This window comes from Mesocricetus auratus, unplaced genomic scaffold, assembly GCF_017639785.1.
Source record: "Mesocricetus auratus isolate SY011 unplaced genomic scaffold, BCM_Maur_2.0 Super-Scaffold_100028, whole genome shotgun sequence".
NCBI classification, from domain to species: domain Eukaryota; kingdom Metazoa; phylum Chordata; class Mammalia; order Rodentia; family Cricetidae; genus Mesocricetus; species Mesocricetus auratus.
The window spans coordinates 14,160,536-14,173,792 of record NW_024429209.1 but is presented as its reverse complement, the minus strand read 5'-3'; the positions used below and the strand labels follow the sequence as shown (position 1 = coordinate 14,173,792).

The 13,257-nt window shown below is 53.9% G+C and overlaps 1 long non-coding RNA gene across 1 annotated transcript; it reads left to right on the top strand.

Moving 5' to 3' along the window:
- Positions 1–8,090: 8,090 nt before the first annotated feature.
- Positions 8,091–12,807, top strand: LOC110341714. Its single transcript, XR_005871604.1, has 2 exons — positions 8,091–8,661; positions 10,235–12,807. It is a non-coding gene; the product is annotated as an uncharacterized LOC110341714 (long non-coding RNA).
- The last annotated feature ends 450 nt before the right edge of the window (positions 12,808–13,257 follow it).

Below are 13,257 nucleotides of genomic sequence, written 5' to 3'. Positions count from 1 at the left end.
CCTCTGATGGGGGTGAGGGTGCTGCGTACAAGTTGGATGATTTGGATCAGTCGCTTAACCACTCTGGGTGTTGACTCTTCTCACCTGTGGAATCAAAGAAGGAGGCAGCGGTCACAAGCTAGGGGCATGTGCTGCATGTGCTGCATTGCTGCATGTGCTGCGCTGCTCCTGCGTCAGCTTCCTGCAGCCTCGGGGCCTTTGCACATGCCAGCCCTCTACGCAGACCCTTCCCGGAGCAACCACCACCCTTCTTCATGTCGGCTGGTCTTCACCCTTGGTGACTGCACCCAGAAGCTCTCCGGAGTCCCCTTTACACTTTCAGGGCCTCCATGGCTTGTCGCCTCCCCAAGCCATTCCCAAAAGAAAACACAGAGAACAAAGCAGACAGCCTCACTACTGCGCTGGTTTTCAGGGTGGTCCTTGCTGGAGCAAGATGGCCTCCCACGCCTCTCATGGTCACTAAGAGCAGACTGTGTGTGCCAAATGTGTGGTGGGGCTGGAGAAGGGACCATGTCTCTTAAGTCACTAGGTAAGGACACGAAAGCCAAGATCCTTCACTCCCGTGGCCTGGGTGCAGGCCGGCATCCTGGGGATGATAGGTGTCCATCGTCAGGGAAGACTCTTACTCTACACCCCTCCACCCCTGAGCTGGGAGGCTGGAGGCATCCGTCAGGCAGGCTGTGGCCCCCATCCAGCAGGAGGTGACTCACCAGCCCCATGATGACAGGTGACATCCCTCCTCTTCCCTGGGGGGGGGGGGGAACTTTGGCCTGGAGATAAAGGGAGCCGGCCTCCCACTTCTGGGAAAAGGACAGACAACAGGGACAGTGGCCAGGCCACCTCCTGGGGGAGGGGGCCATCGCATGTCCGTGCTGGAGGACAGAGACAGAGGCTGCTTCATGAGGTCAGCTGCGCTGACCAAGCCTCCCTTCCCGGTTCAAGGCTTCTCTTCTGGGAGGTGGAGCCTTCCCTCCAAATCTACTACCGTGGCTCTTTTGCAGCAGGTTGTGGTGCGGCATGTGGGCATGCTTAGGTCAGAAGGGACAGGGACTAATCAATGGGTGAACCGAGGTAGTTGTGTCCAGGAGGGTGCTGCCTGGGCAGTGGGCTGTGTGACTCACACACTCTCTCTCTCTCTCCCTCCCTTTCTCTCCAAGGTTTCACTATGTAGCCCTGGATAGCCTAAAACTCACTAAGTAGAGCAGTCTGGCCTTGAACTCACATCGATCTGCTTGCTTCTGCCTCCTGAGTGCTGGGGTAAGAGCTGGGCACCCTCATACCTAGATTTCCACTGTATTTCCAAAAGTCTTTACCCATGTGGCTGAGGATCTAGCTAAGACATTAGTGCACATACTGCTCTTCCACAACCAGAATTCGGCTCCCAGAACTCACTCTCACTGTGTAGTTCACAGCCTTCTGTAACTCCAGCTCCAGGGGATCCAACGCCCTCTGCTGGACCCCAGGGGCACCTGCATTCAGGTGGTGCCCACAAACTCAGATAGACACACATGCATATATGCTTACACAAATGCAAAAATAACAAGCACATCTTTAAAGAAACTTTTTTGAAAAAGTCTTTAGCTGTATATCCAGTGCTTGGATGCGATTCTGTCCTGGGGCCAGAGACATAGGAGCATGTGTTGGCCACATGGCAGGGACAGTGTTTGGCTGCAAGGAAAAAGGACAGGCCCCCAGAGGCCTATACAAGCACGCTCTCGTCACTCTTGGGTCTGAGAGGCCTGTGGATGTGCGGGGACGGGTCCCAGCTGGTGGACATGCTCAGGGTTGTCGCTGATGACCCACTTGGGTGGAGGGCCACTTCCCTGCTTGGGCTGCGCCCCTCTCCTGGCAGGGTTGCTGAGCAAGCCGGGTGTGCAGGGCGACATCCCAGCAGGGAGAGCTGGCCTCTTCAGAGTCCACCTGGGGGCTTTCTGCTCCCACCTTACTGACTGTCACACATGACATCCTCATGGCTAGGGGACACTGGGAAGGCAGCAGGGTCTCGTGCTGAGGGAGGGCAGTGGAGGACATACTGGTGTCTGCTTCGGGTTTCTCCCACATGCCTGGCTCTGCAGCTGGCTTCAGTCTTCACCCCATGACAGGCATCTGGAGTCAGGCCACATTGCTCGGTCAGCTCACCTCACATCGCAGCGAGCCGCACCCGGCTGTGCCAGCCTCCCCCCCCCCCCCCCGCCCCATCCCCCCTGCCTCTCCTCCACCCGCCCCCCACCCCTGTCCCTGGACAGTTGCTTTTTTTTCTTTTTTCCTGCCAGAATCTTGACTGTTAGCATACCAGCCCAGGGAGCGTTTTACAAAGCCCATTCCACACACAGCCTGGCACTTTCCTGCAAAGTGATGGTTGCCTGTCATGGAGCCCCAGAGCCCTTCCATCCTGGAGCACACCATTATAATCCTGTTTCCTCCCTGGTTGTGTGTGGTACTGATCCTCATGTGCCTTTTAAAATGATGCGGCCACTGTGTTCCTTGAGTTATTTGTTCCCTTTTCTGACTTTATTGTCCTTCTCTAATTTCAATAGAAATCCTGAACCCTCGGCTTCACTGAAGCCTAACTTTTATCTTATAATCAGCATCAGAGTCAAATCCTTCACTTCAACGGGCTGTGGGCACCCCAGGGGCCTCTCTGTGCTACATTCTAGGAGTAGTCTCCTAGGAGTAGTCTCCTTCCTCATCGAAACAGCCATGGATGTCTGTGTATAAGTGTAAGCATGTCCTGGGGGACAGAGCCACCCAGGCTGAAGGAGCTCTGATTGACAGATATGGACACCCAAGCTTCCAGGGCCAAGTTCAAGACCATTCCTTTTCCTTGCAGTCTATATTTTCCTCATTCTGAAACCTGGCCTCGAATCCAAAACCTGCCCTCCACCCCCACCTCTTAGGCCTCATCTGTCTGGGTCTTGATTTTCCCAGCTGTGAAATGGGAATGATGGTTCTGACTGGGCAGTGAGTCAGGAGGTGCAGTGAGGTGGGTGTGACCAATATGGAGAAGGATCCTTTGCTGTGACTGAGTGTCCTGCCGATGCTGGGCTCTGAATCCAGCGGAGGCAGCGGCCGGCAAGCCCTGTTTCCTCACGGCAACCCTCCAGGGGAAGAGCCTAGGGAGGGAAGGACACGGGCAGAGTCCTGTGCACCCGGGAGAGCATCTGAGCTGCACCCAGGACGGAGACACCTGCGTGGGCTTTAAGGGGCAGTAAAGACATTTCCAGACTGAGACCAGAGGTGGAGTGGCAGGGGCAGGGGACCCAGCAGACCAGGGGCACCTCCTGCAGGGTCCAGGCTGTATAACCCTGGGCAGGGCAGGAAGTGCTTTGGCCAGGGACCAGGCAGCTAGGGGCCCTCTGGGGACTCTGCCCTGACTCTGAGTGAGTTCCCGGGACACCCTGTCAGGAGGGTGCCGACAGGCCCCAGCGTTGGGGACTGCTGTCCGGATGAACGAACCGGCTGCCCTGGCCACCGGCACCCCGGTGAGCCTGAGTGTTGAGTGTAAGGTATCAGAGGCACCCAGGACACGCACGTGGATCCCATCTGGGGTCTGCCCTCTGCTTCTTCCACCGCCCTTCAGTAAACAGAAATGACTCTCACTTCCCACTGACTGGAATGGAGGTGTGACAGAGGGGCCAGAGCAGCCATTTTGAGCTGTGGCAGAGTGGATGGGCGGACGGAAGCTGGGTCTCCAGGAGAGGCACAGAGCAGAGCCCGGTGCAGGAGCAGATAGACCGTGAGGCTCTGGGGCACCCAAGGGAGGCGGGAGCTCTGAGCGTAGTTTGTGAGTGAGGATACAGGAGCTGTGACAGGATGGGTAGAGTCCCTCCAGAAAGCCACTCAAGCCCCTGGACTAACTTGAGGGTACAAGGAGCCACAGAGACTGTAGGCAGGGAAGTACAGTGGTTAGGTTTCTTGGAAAGACTGTCCAGACTACAGAGAGGTGCACAGACCCTTCCCCCCCCCTCCGACACACACCACCCTTTTCTTTCTTGCCCAAGTTGGCCTTTGCTGTCTATGCAGTCAGGCTGACACAGACTTTTTCCTGGGATTACAGTGGTGCACCACCATGCCTGGCATATGGGGTGCTGAGAATCAAATGCAGGGCTGAATGCATGTCAGGCAAATGCTCTACCAACTGGGCCACAGCCCGGCCCGTGTCCATTCCTTCCTTCAGTAAGATCAAAGCCACAATCACAAAACAAAACAAAACCCCGACTCCCACTCTGAGCCTGGCAGAGTCCTCAGTGAGGCAGGCTGAGCTGTATATACATTCACACAGACCAGTTCAATGGCAAGAGGCAGCGACTGCGGCTGTGGGGTCTAAATGAGTGTGTGCGGGGGAGGGGAGGATGCAGAAGGGGGAGGGGAGGATGCAGAAGGGGGAGGGGAGGATGCAGGAGGGGGAGGGGAAGATGCAGAAGGGGGAGGGGAGGATGCAGAGGAGCTTTTTTCTGAAAGAGAAGACAGGACGGAACAGGAAGGGGGTGGCACAGGTCATAGTAGGCCAAGTGGTAGCAGGGAGGCCACCAAGGTCCTCGGAAAGTGGCAATGGAGGTGGTGGTTCAGGCCCAGAGGGTAGGGACAGCAGGAAGTCTCCAGAGCTGTTGACCTCGGTAAGTTAAGTGACAGATGGGGTGGGTATGATCTTCAAGGGCTGTTGAATGTGAGGGTCCTATGGGCTCTCTGCACGAGAAACCTCAGGCTTGGATTCGGAATCCGACGCATTAAGGGACGGTCTGGCCTATGATGGCAGTGATCCTCCCGTATGGAGTTCTGTATGGGCCACGGTTGCTAGAGTTTGCCACATCTGGCCTTCATGCCCCAAATGATTGCCGGGAGTTATGCCCATGACCGACCCTGCCCACACCTTCTCTCCTAGCAGGAATCCGTTCTGTCAAGTGGGTGTCTGCCTGTGTGCTCAGAGAAGTGTCCCCTCTTCTCCCTCACCCCCAAGCAAGTTGCCATAGGCATAAGCCAGTTTGAGACAGTTTCCTGCCCCAGTGATGACTGACTTGGACTTAGACCTGTGATATAATGGGAAGTCTAGGGGGCAGCTCATAAAAAGGAGACGTGTGAGAAGGAATAGCCATCCCCATCTTTGGGGGTGTTGTCTGTGATGCCTGCAGCTCCGTGGTGATGCCTGCAGCTCCTTGATGAACTCATGAGAGCGTCCATACCATCTGAGGATGGGTGCAGGGAAAGCAGAAAGAACACGAGTCCTTGATTTTCATCACATCTCAAGACTGAAGGACCCTGTGAGAGAAACTACAGATCCTTAGTTCTTTGGAGGGAGAACTTTTGGTGGGGGTTTCTGGTCTGTGTAGCTGAGCCCTCTCTGTGAACCTCGAAGATGGTGCTTTTACAAGAGATCTGGTATTGAAAAGACTTTTCCCAAAGCTGGTGAGTTCCAGTGCTGGGATTTTAAGTTGAAAAGGCTGAAGCCACAGTCTCCTTTCAAAAGGCTGTATCTTAACACGTTTTTAGTAGGAGGCCATAACCCTGTTTTTATTTTTCCCTGGAAAACTGTCATTAGGGATGGTAGGAAACCCCAGAGTGGGCTGTGAGGCTTTGTGTGCAGTTAATGGCTTTGATTATATGTTCCTGCCTCCCCCCCCCCCTTCTGAGGAAGGCTGCCATTGGCTGCACAGTATAATCAAACCGTTTCTTATGTAAACAGTCTCAGGGCACTGGGCCAGTGGGAAGGTGAAAATGAAACTTGCTCCCAGCCAGGAAAACCATCTGCCGGGTGGCAGCAAAAGAGCCGGGGTGAATGACACAGGGTGGGCAGAGGCTGAGAGCAATGAGCCGGAACTGGGGGTGCTGCTAGGCGGCTGGTCACCAGAGCTGTTTCCCAACGCACATCGTGAAATGCTCCAGGGAACTTCAGGCACAATCTTCGAAAGCAAGGAAGGAAGGATGTTAAATTAGCGAAGTGTGGAACTCTCAGAAAGAGCTCATATCCTTAATATGCAAACAGTTCTTGCAATACAATAAGACAAGGTAAACATGAAACCAACTAGTCACCAAAGAAAAACTACTAAAGGCAGTGAACATATGAAGACAAGTTTTGCTCTGACAAGCCAAGGATACAAATAAAAGCTATCATGATGTTTTCCACCTATCAGATGGCACATATCAGACTGGACAGCTCAGGGCTGTGAGGAAGTAGGCCTCCCTTTCTATGCTGAGGGAAGGCACCGGGTCCCTGGGGGCAGACTGACCTCACACATAATAGTCAAAGGCCAGAAGCTCTAAAGTGTCATGAAAATGTTGGGGGCTGTTGGGCCTTTCAACTCAACATACAACAGTTCACAAACCCTCCAGGGACAAGAGCTGTCTGTATAGCTTTGTTCATGAAAGTAAAGCATCAGTGACCTGAAATACTAAATTATAGAGGTGATTAAGTAAACATATGTATCACAGATGAAAAATCAGACTACTAAACCAGCTAGGTGCAGCAGTAAACACCTGATTGGGTACTGGGGAGGCTGAGACAAGATGGTCACCATGAGTTCAAAATCAGCCTCGGCTACACAGTGCGATCCTATCTCTAAACAACAACAACGACAAGAAAAAACACTCAGAGTCATACTGTATTAAAAATAGTGGTTGGAGCTGTGTAGTAGTGGTGCACACCTTTAATCCCAGCACCTGGGAGACAGAGGCAGATCTTTGTGAGTTCAAAGCCAGCTTGGTCTACAAAGCAAGTTCCAGGACAGCCAGGCTTACCCAGAGAAACCCTGTCTCAAAAAACAAAACACAAAAAACAAAATAGTGGTTGGTCTGTAGCTCAGTGACCACATGCCTGCCTGAGTTCGGTCCCCTGCACCATGGCCAAAAGAGAAATAATAAATAAAATAATAAAGTGGCTTTAGAGACCCCACAACTCACGGAGTCTCAAGCCATCTGTGCAGGCTGAGAGGATAAACCCCAAAGTGGATGTGGAGAGGCCGTCACAAGTTCTCCTGGTGGAAGGACTTGGGGGTATTTGAAAGCTTTTTTTTATTAGTGTATGTGTGTGTTTACACGCATGTGGCGAGCCTTGGCGCATCTCTCTGGAGTTGGTTTTCCTTCCCCCTTCGGGTGGTGTCCCAGTTATCTTTAACTGGCAAACAGACACAGCTTAGAGTCTGAGAGGAGCCTAAGTGCACATCTGTGGGGCTGCTTGGAGGGATTGCCTTGATTGTTAGTTGACGCAGGAGGACCCAGCCCACCACAGGCGGCACCATTCCCTGCGCAGGTGGTCCTGGGTTTTATAAGAAAGCTGAACTATGCGTGAGCCCCAGAAGAGCCAGGAAGGGGCATCCTCCATTGGTTTCTGTTTCAAGTTCCTGCTGCGACTTCCCTCAGTGATGAGCTGTGACCTGGAAGTGAAAGTCAAATAAGCCCCTCCCTCCCCTAAGTTACTTTTGGTCATAGTGTGATGAGCAACTCGTGCTCTTAACCTCTGAGCTGTCTCTCCATCTGTAGAGAACACGTGAGTCTGGGGATGGAATTCAGGCTTTTAGGCTTGCGAAAGCTTGGCACGCATTCTGTTTTGATACAGGGTCTTCACGTGTTGCTCTCACGACAATCCTCCTGCCTCAGTCTCCCAAGTGCTAAGATGTCAGGCTTGTGCCACTAGAAGGTTCTTCATATCTTTAAACCCCATTGCCTACATTTTGGCACCGAGCACATGGGTTGGCTGGGTCACTTTAAGCCTTGGAGAATGGTGTGGAGTCTGGGTTTTTATCCACTAGATGCCAGAGACACCCTGCCCCCAACATAACCCCCAAATGTCCCTAGACATTGCCACATGCTCCTCTAGGGACAAAACAAGTCCGGGTTGGAGCCACTGTTTTAAATACTTTTCTGAGTTATTGAAGGCGGCTTAACAATAAGCATGCCATTGTCACCACAATCAGAAAAACAAACACTTTAAAGGGACTGTTGGCAAAGTCCCCTGTGGTTGGGCGACTTTACCCCAGTGGAGATCTGCGCTGCCCTGACTTCAGTGGGAAAGGCTTTGGCTCACATCCCCCTGGGCTGCTTTTGGTTCAGTGAATTCTCTCCTCTAGAGTCTGATGCAGAGATTGGGAGTGTTGACCCTCTCTCTGCCTTCTCCTGGTGACTGCTTCTGTTTGGGGGTGAACCACACTGCTCCCACATAGCTCCTCTTTGGGGGGAGTCGCTGCAGTCCTGCTCCACGCCTGAGCTGATTTTCTAAATGCGCCCCCACCCCCAGCCCCCAGCTACAAGAAACCGCTCAGTGTTTGGAGCTTTCAAAGCGTATTTGCATAGTGATAGCCTTTCCGGGTCTCCCCGTGGCCTTTGCTGTGCTCAGCGGAACATAGTGGAAGACTGAGAAGCGTTACACAATAGAAGAGCTTTCCCTGCGTGGCTAGGGCGTCTCCTGTGTATTGTCAGCCTGAGATGCGCTTTTCCTTCCCCCACGCTGGAGGTGGGATGCGGGCCCTGTGCAAGTCGGGCAGCGCTCTGCCGAAAGGCGTTTCACAGTCCTGAGTCGATTCTGTGCGTGCAAGCTGAGAAGCTGAGTCAGCTAGTCCACTTGCTTTCCCTCGGTCACCTCAGCAGCACATGCAACCAGGACGACAGAGGTCCAGTCTGCCTGGAAGACCCCACTGCTGGGCGAGCAGTCATGGGAGAATGACACACAAGGTAGGGTGACAGTGCTGTTATGACAGGTGTGGCCCTGGCTGGGACAGTGAGAGGAAATCCTGACAGCCATCCATGGTGACAGGCAGGGTGTGGGGACAGAGACAGTGGTATGTGTGGAGAGCCCAATGGCTTCCACCAGGGGCTGCCTGGAGGGAGGGAGGGATCCTGACCCTAAGCCTTCAGAGACCCCCACACTGATATCACAGGGGTGTCCCCTACCTCCCTGCCTGGGTGGGCCCAGCGCCCAGCATGGATGGAGAGGGGAGTGTGAAGCCTGCTGGGAGGGAACGTTTGTAGACCTAGCTTTCTCATTCAAAGGGTGAAAAGGCCAAGGTCACAGCACAGGTGACCCTGGTGACTAGCATCTTCCAACAGTGTTCATGTTGTATGAGTGACAATGACAGAGGTGAAAACAGTCCCTGACTGGAGCCTGGCAGGATCAGTGGTCAGATGGGAGTCTGAAGCTTGAAAACCACAAACCAGTGAGGGTGCCCTGGAGAGATCAGGGACGGCTTCCTGAGGAGACAGCACTAGACTTCCCAGGCAAAGCCAGGACGAAAGACATTTCAGAGAAGCAAACAAACAGCCTGTGCAAAGGCCCTGGGGCAGGCATCCGCGTGTGTCCACGAAGCCTGATGGGAATAAACCCAGAAAACAAGTTCTATATGGTTCAGTGGGAAATGAGTCCCAGAGACACCAAGCAACCCACCCCAGAACACACAGCCAGAAAGCAACTGAGGTGCGACTTGACCATACACACCCCTGTCAGTCCTTCATGAGAGCCAGCCGACAGCTTTGTCCAAAGGGATGCTTGTCTGCTTGAAGAACAGTCAGAGATGTTACTGGCAGCAGAGTCCTATAGCATTTGGGGAGCTCAGGGTGTTGGACAGTACCCACTAACCCCAGGGTATCAGCAGCCAGAACGACACAGGGTCTGAGTGCTAATGCAGGAAAGCTCAGGGGACACAGAGGCCAGGGGACCTTTGGCCCACAGAGATCTTATCTAGAATTGAACCCAGAGGTGGGACCAGAGAGAGAGCCTAGGTAAGGGGGAACCAGTGAGAACTCAGGGTGCTTGAGAAACCTTCTGGCCAGTGTGGACTGCATTCTGGGAGTGTCAGCATGGTATGTAAGAACAGCAGCTTTTTCTTGGAGGCAGGGTGGGGAGTCAGGGATGGCCTCCATAGCGGGTGACTATTGGGCCAAGATGGAGGTAGCCATGCGATATGAGGGCTGAGAAATCCAGGCTGAAATGGAGGTGCCCGGCAGGGTTTGGGGGACAGTGCAGGGACAGCGGAAGTTCCACCAAGGCAGGACATCATTGCCTGGGCACTGGGGGCACCCCCTGACCGCACAGAGCAGGGTCCAAGTAGGGTAGGAGTGAGGAGACAAGGAGATGCTACTCTTGGGGTGCCGGATGAGATGGGGACTAAAGGATGGCATTGGGTGCAGGCTTGGTGGCCTGGTGGCCTGGCTCAGTGGAGACAGAGCTCTGAAGAGCCTCTCAGAAACCGCAGCTCCCTAGGTCCTAACTTTGGTCCTCCAGCCCCCTTTTCTCCACTACTGCTCCCAGATCCTTCGGCAGACATCTCTGATGCCAAACGCCCCCACCATGCTTCTGTCTGGACACACCTGCCAGGGGCAACAGAATGACTGCCACCTTCTACAGGCTGCAGTGCAGGATGCCGGGAGGTCAGAAGGCGATGAACCACAAACATTCTGAGATGCCGCCGGTTCCTGCAGCATGCCCAGCAGGCCTGGGTTCAAGTCGAGCCTCAATGCTCCTGTGCAAGCAGCAGAGCCACACCTCTCTCAGGAGGCGGGGACTCAGAAAGAGGGACTGCAGGAAGGACCCAGGGAGGTCTCAGTGGACAGGAAGCACTATTACTCTCCCAGAACATCACCATCCACACACCCAGCTCCCAGAGGGTGACGGTGTACCGGTCCCACAAAGACAGCCTGAGACGCATTGCTGTCTGTCTCTGGTGTGGAAGGAGGCCCCAGCTAAAGGTAGCAGTGCACCGAGCTCACGGAGGCTGGACACTTGGAGCCTAGTCTACCGATCCCAGGAATGGATGCCCTCTATCCTCCCACAGTCTGCGAGACGTTAACTGTCTCACCCTTCTCATGCAAGGACAGAATCCTGCGCTGAGGCCTCACACGCCCTGGCAGAGGCCAGGACTGTCCTGAACCAGGCAGGGGGGTGGGCATGATCGCCCACAGACCCTCCATAGGCTGTCTCCACTCCACAGGTGAAGGCATAAAGGCCAGGAGAGGACACAGAGCAAGGACCTGGCACAGCAAAGGCTGGTGGTCCACAGGCCCGCACCATCCCACGCCAGGTAGCAGTCCGCTGATGGTAGCAGCCCGCTGAGCGTCCGCTACATATTTAAGTGAGGATGAAAAACGCCATTTGTCATTAATTAAGCGAGGCAGGACAGCAGCTGGGTTGGCTCAGGAAGGCGATGCCAGTCTGAGGTTGGTTCTGCATTTGGGGGACAGGCAGGGAGTCTGGAGGACAAGGCTGCTCCCCAGGTGCCTGTGGTGGGGCTGGACCTGGCCTTCCTGTCACCAGGAGGCCTTGCTTGCTCCAGCCTCAGGATCTTGGCATTGACGGCTCTTCCAGCCTGGACTGACGTCCCACACTTAGGAGTACCTGCAGGCCTCTGCCTCACCTTGGGCACTCACAGCCTGGATGTCTCCTGCCCCCCATCACTATTCTGTCACCGCTGTGGTCTCTCCACAGCAGGCCATCATGACCTTGTCTACTTATGCGGGGCTAGACACTGGAAAGAGATCTGTCAGAAGTGGAAAGTCAGCCCCTCCAAACACCCTAAACACAGAGTAGGCTCCCAACACACACACACACACACACACACACACACACACACACACACACACGTGTGACGCCATCTATAAGTCACTTTGACTCTTTTTTAGCCCACCTCTCTCTTTGGTCCATAGACGTAAACGTCATTTCACCAGGGAGGAAAACTGAGGCAGGGTGGAGGTCGCCTCTCACAAGCCTCCAACTCAAGGCACCTGCATGGACACCCTGAATCTTACCTCAGGGTCACAGAGTCCAGCTGCATGGCCAGATGCCTGGACACGAATCTAGGCTCTCCCTGGCTGAGGACCCTCTTGCAAGCAGGAGGCTAAGGCAGAAGTAGTGCCAGTTTGGGGCTAACCTGGCCTTCAGAGTGAAGGCCTGTCTCAAAAGCAATCAGTTTGGGGCTAACCTGGCCTTCAGAGTAAACCCCTGTCTCAAAAGCAATCGGTTGGAGGCTGGGGAAGTAGCTCAGTGGGTAAAGTGCTCACTGCACAAGCATGAAGGTCTGAGTTCAATCCCTACAGGTCACATAAAAAGCCAGGGACCATGGTGCACATCTGTAATCCCAGCTCTGCAGAGGCAGACAGCAGGGTCCTGGGACTCACTGGTCAGCGACTCTATCAGCTCTGTGAGCTCCAGGTCAGTGAGAGCCTGACTCAAAAACTACAATCTGGAGCAATAGGGACACTCAATGTCAGCCTCCGGCCTCCACATCCCTTCACACATGCATGCCCACATATGCACCCCTCCCACAAGCACAAATAAGTGAATAATGTGGAGATCTGGGGAAGAAGACACTGACATCAACCTTCACACGCATGAGCACATACATAAGAACATGTTCACAGGCTCGCATACACAAATTAGCTTTTAAAAATCAATTTTATTTAAAAAAAAAGACAACAAAACAACAAAAAATCCAAAGAGGTAAGTGCCGTTGTCCTTATTTTACAAGCGGGGAAACATAGGGATATGATGCCACTTCAGAACAGAACTGAGCCTGAATCCCAGGTCTATCTATGCCCAGAGGCCTTCCTGATGGGGAATTTGCAGAAACAGAGTGACAGCAGCCTGCCTCCAGCCTGAGACCCAACTCCTGTGAGAGGCTGTGCAGTGGAGACAGAGCGTGACTTCCCTAAGGCTCCTGGGCTGTGAGATCGTCATGGCGACAGCGGAACACAACAGCTAACATCCACAAAGCCGTTCAGTACCTCTCGTCAACTCAGTCTTCCAGAGATGTGGGAAGCAGAGGTCATCCAAACACCTGGATCCAGCTGTGCCTGAAGCAACCCATCTCTAAAATGTCTTTAATGTGACTCACTGAATTCTTTTTAGCTTGAATTGATCTGCGCTGGGGTTTGGTCCCTCGCAAGTAGAGTCGGGGAATCTTGACTAACCCACCTGCCTTCTGGCCTCTATCTAGGCTTCCATCTCGTCATCCTTCTGGAGCTGAGAGACACACCCATTAACTGTCCCATCCCTGTGCTGACTCACAGGTCCCCAGAGTTTCAGTCTTTCCTTCCCACATGGGTCTGCCACTTTCCCATACACCCTGCTTGGGACAGAGAGCGTGTGGGTGTGCGTGCGTGCGTGCCAATGTGTGAGCACGCCCTTGTTCCAGGAAGGTGCCCCGTGGGCTTTGCTTGGCTCAAGATCAGACCTCGTTATTAGGTGATGACAGCTAATATAGCCTGTCTCTGCCCCCGAAGCAGGTGGCCGCTCTGCATGAGCAGCCCTGCCAGGCAGGTTTATGGTCCCCAAGTCCT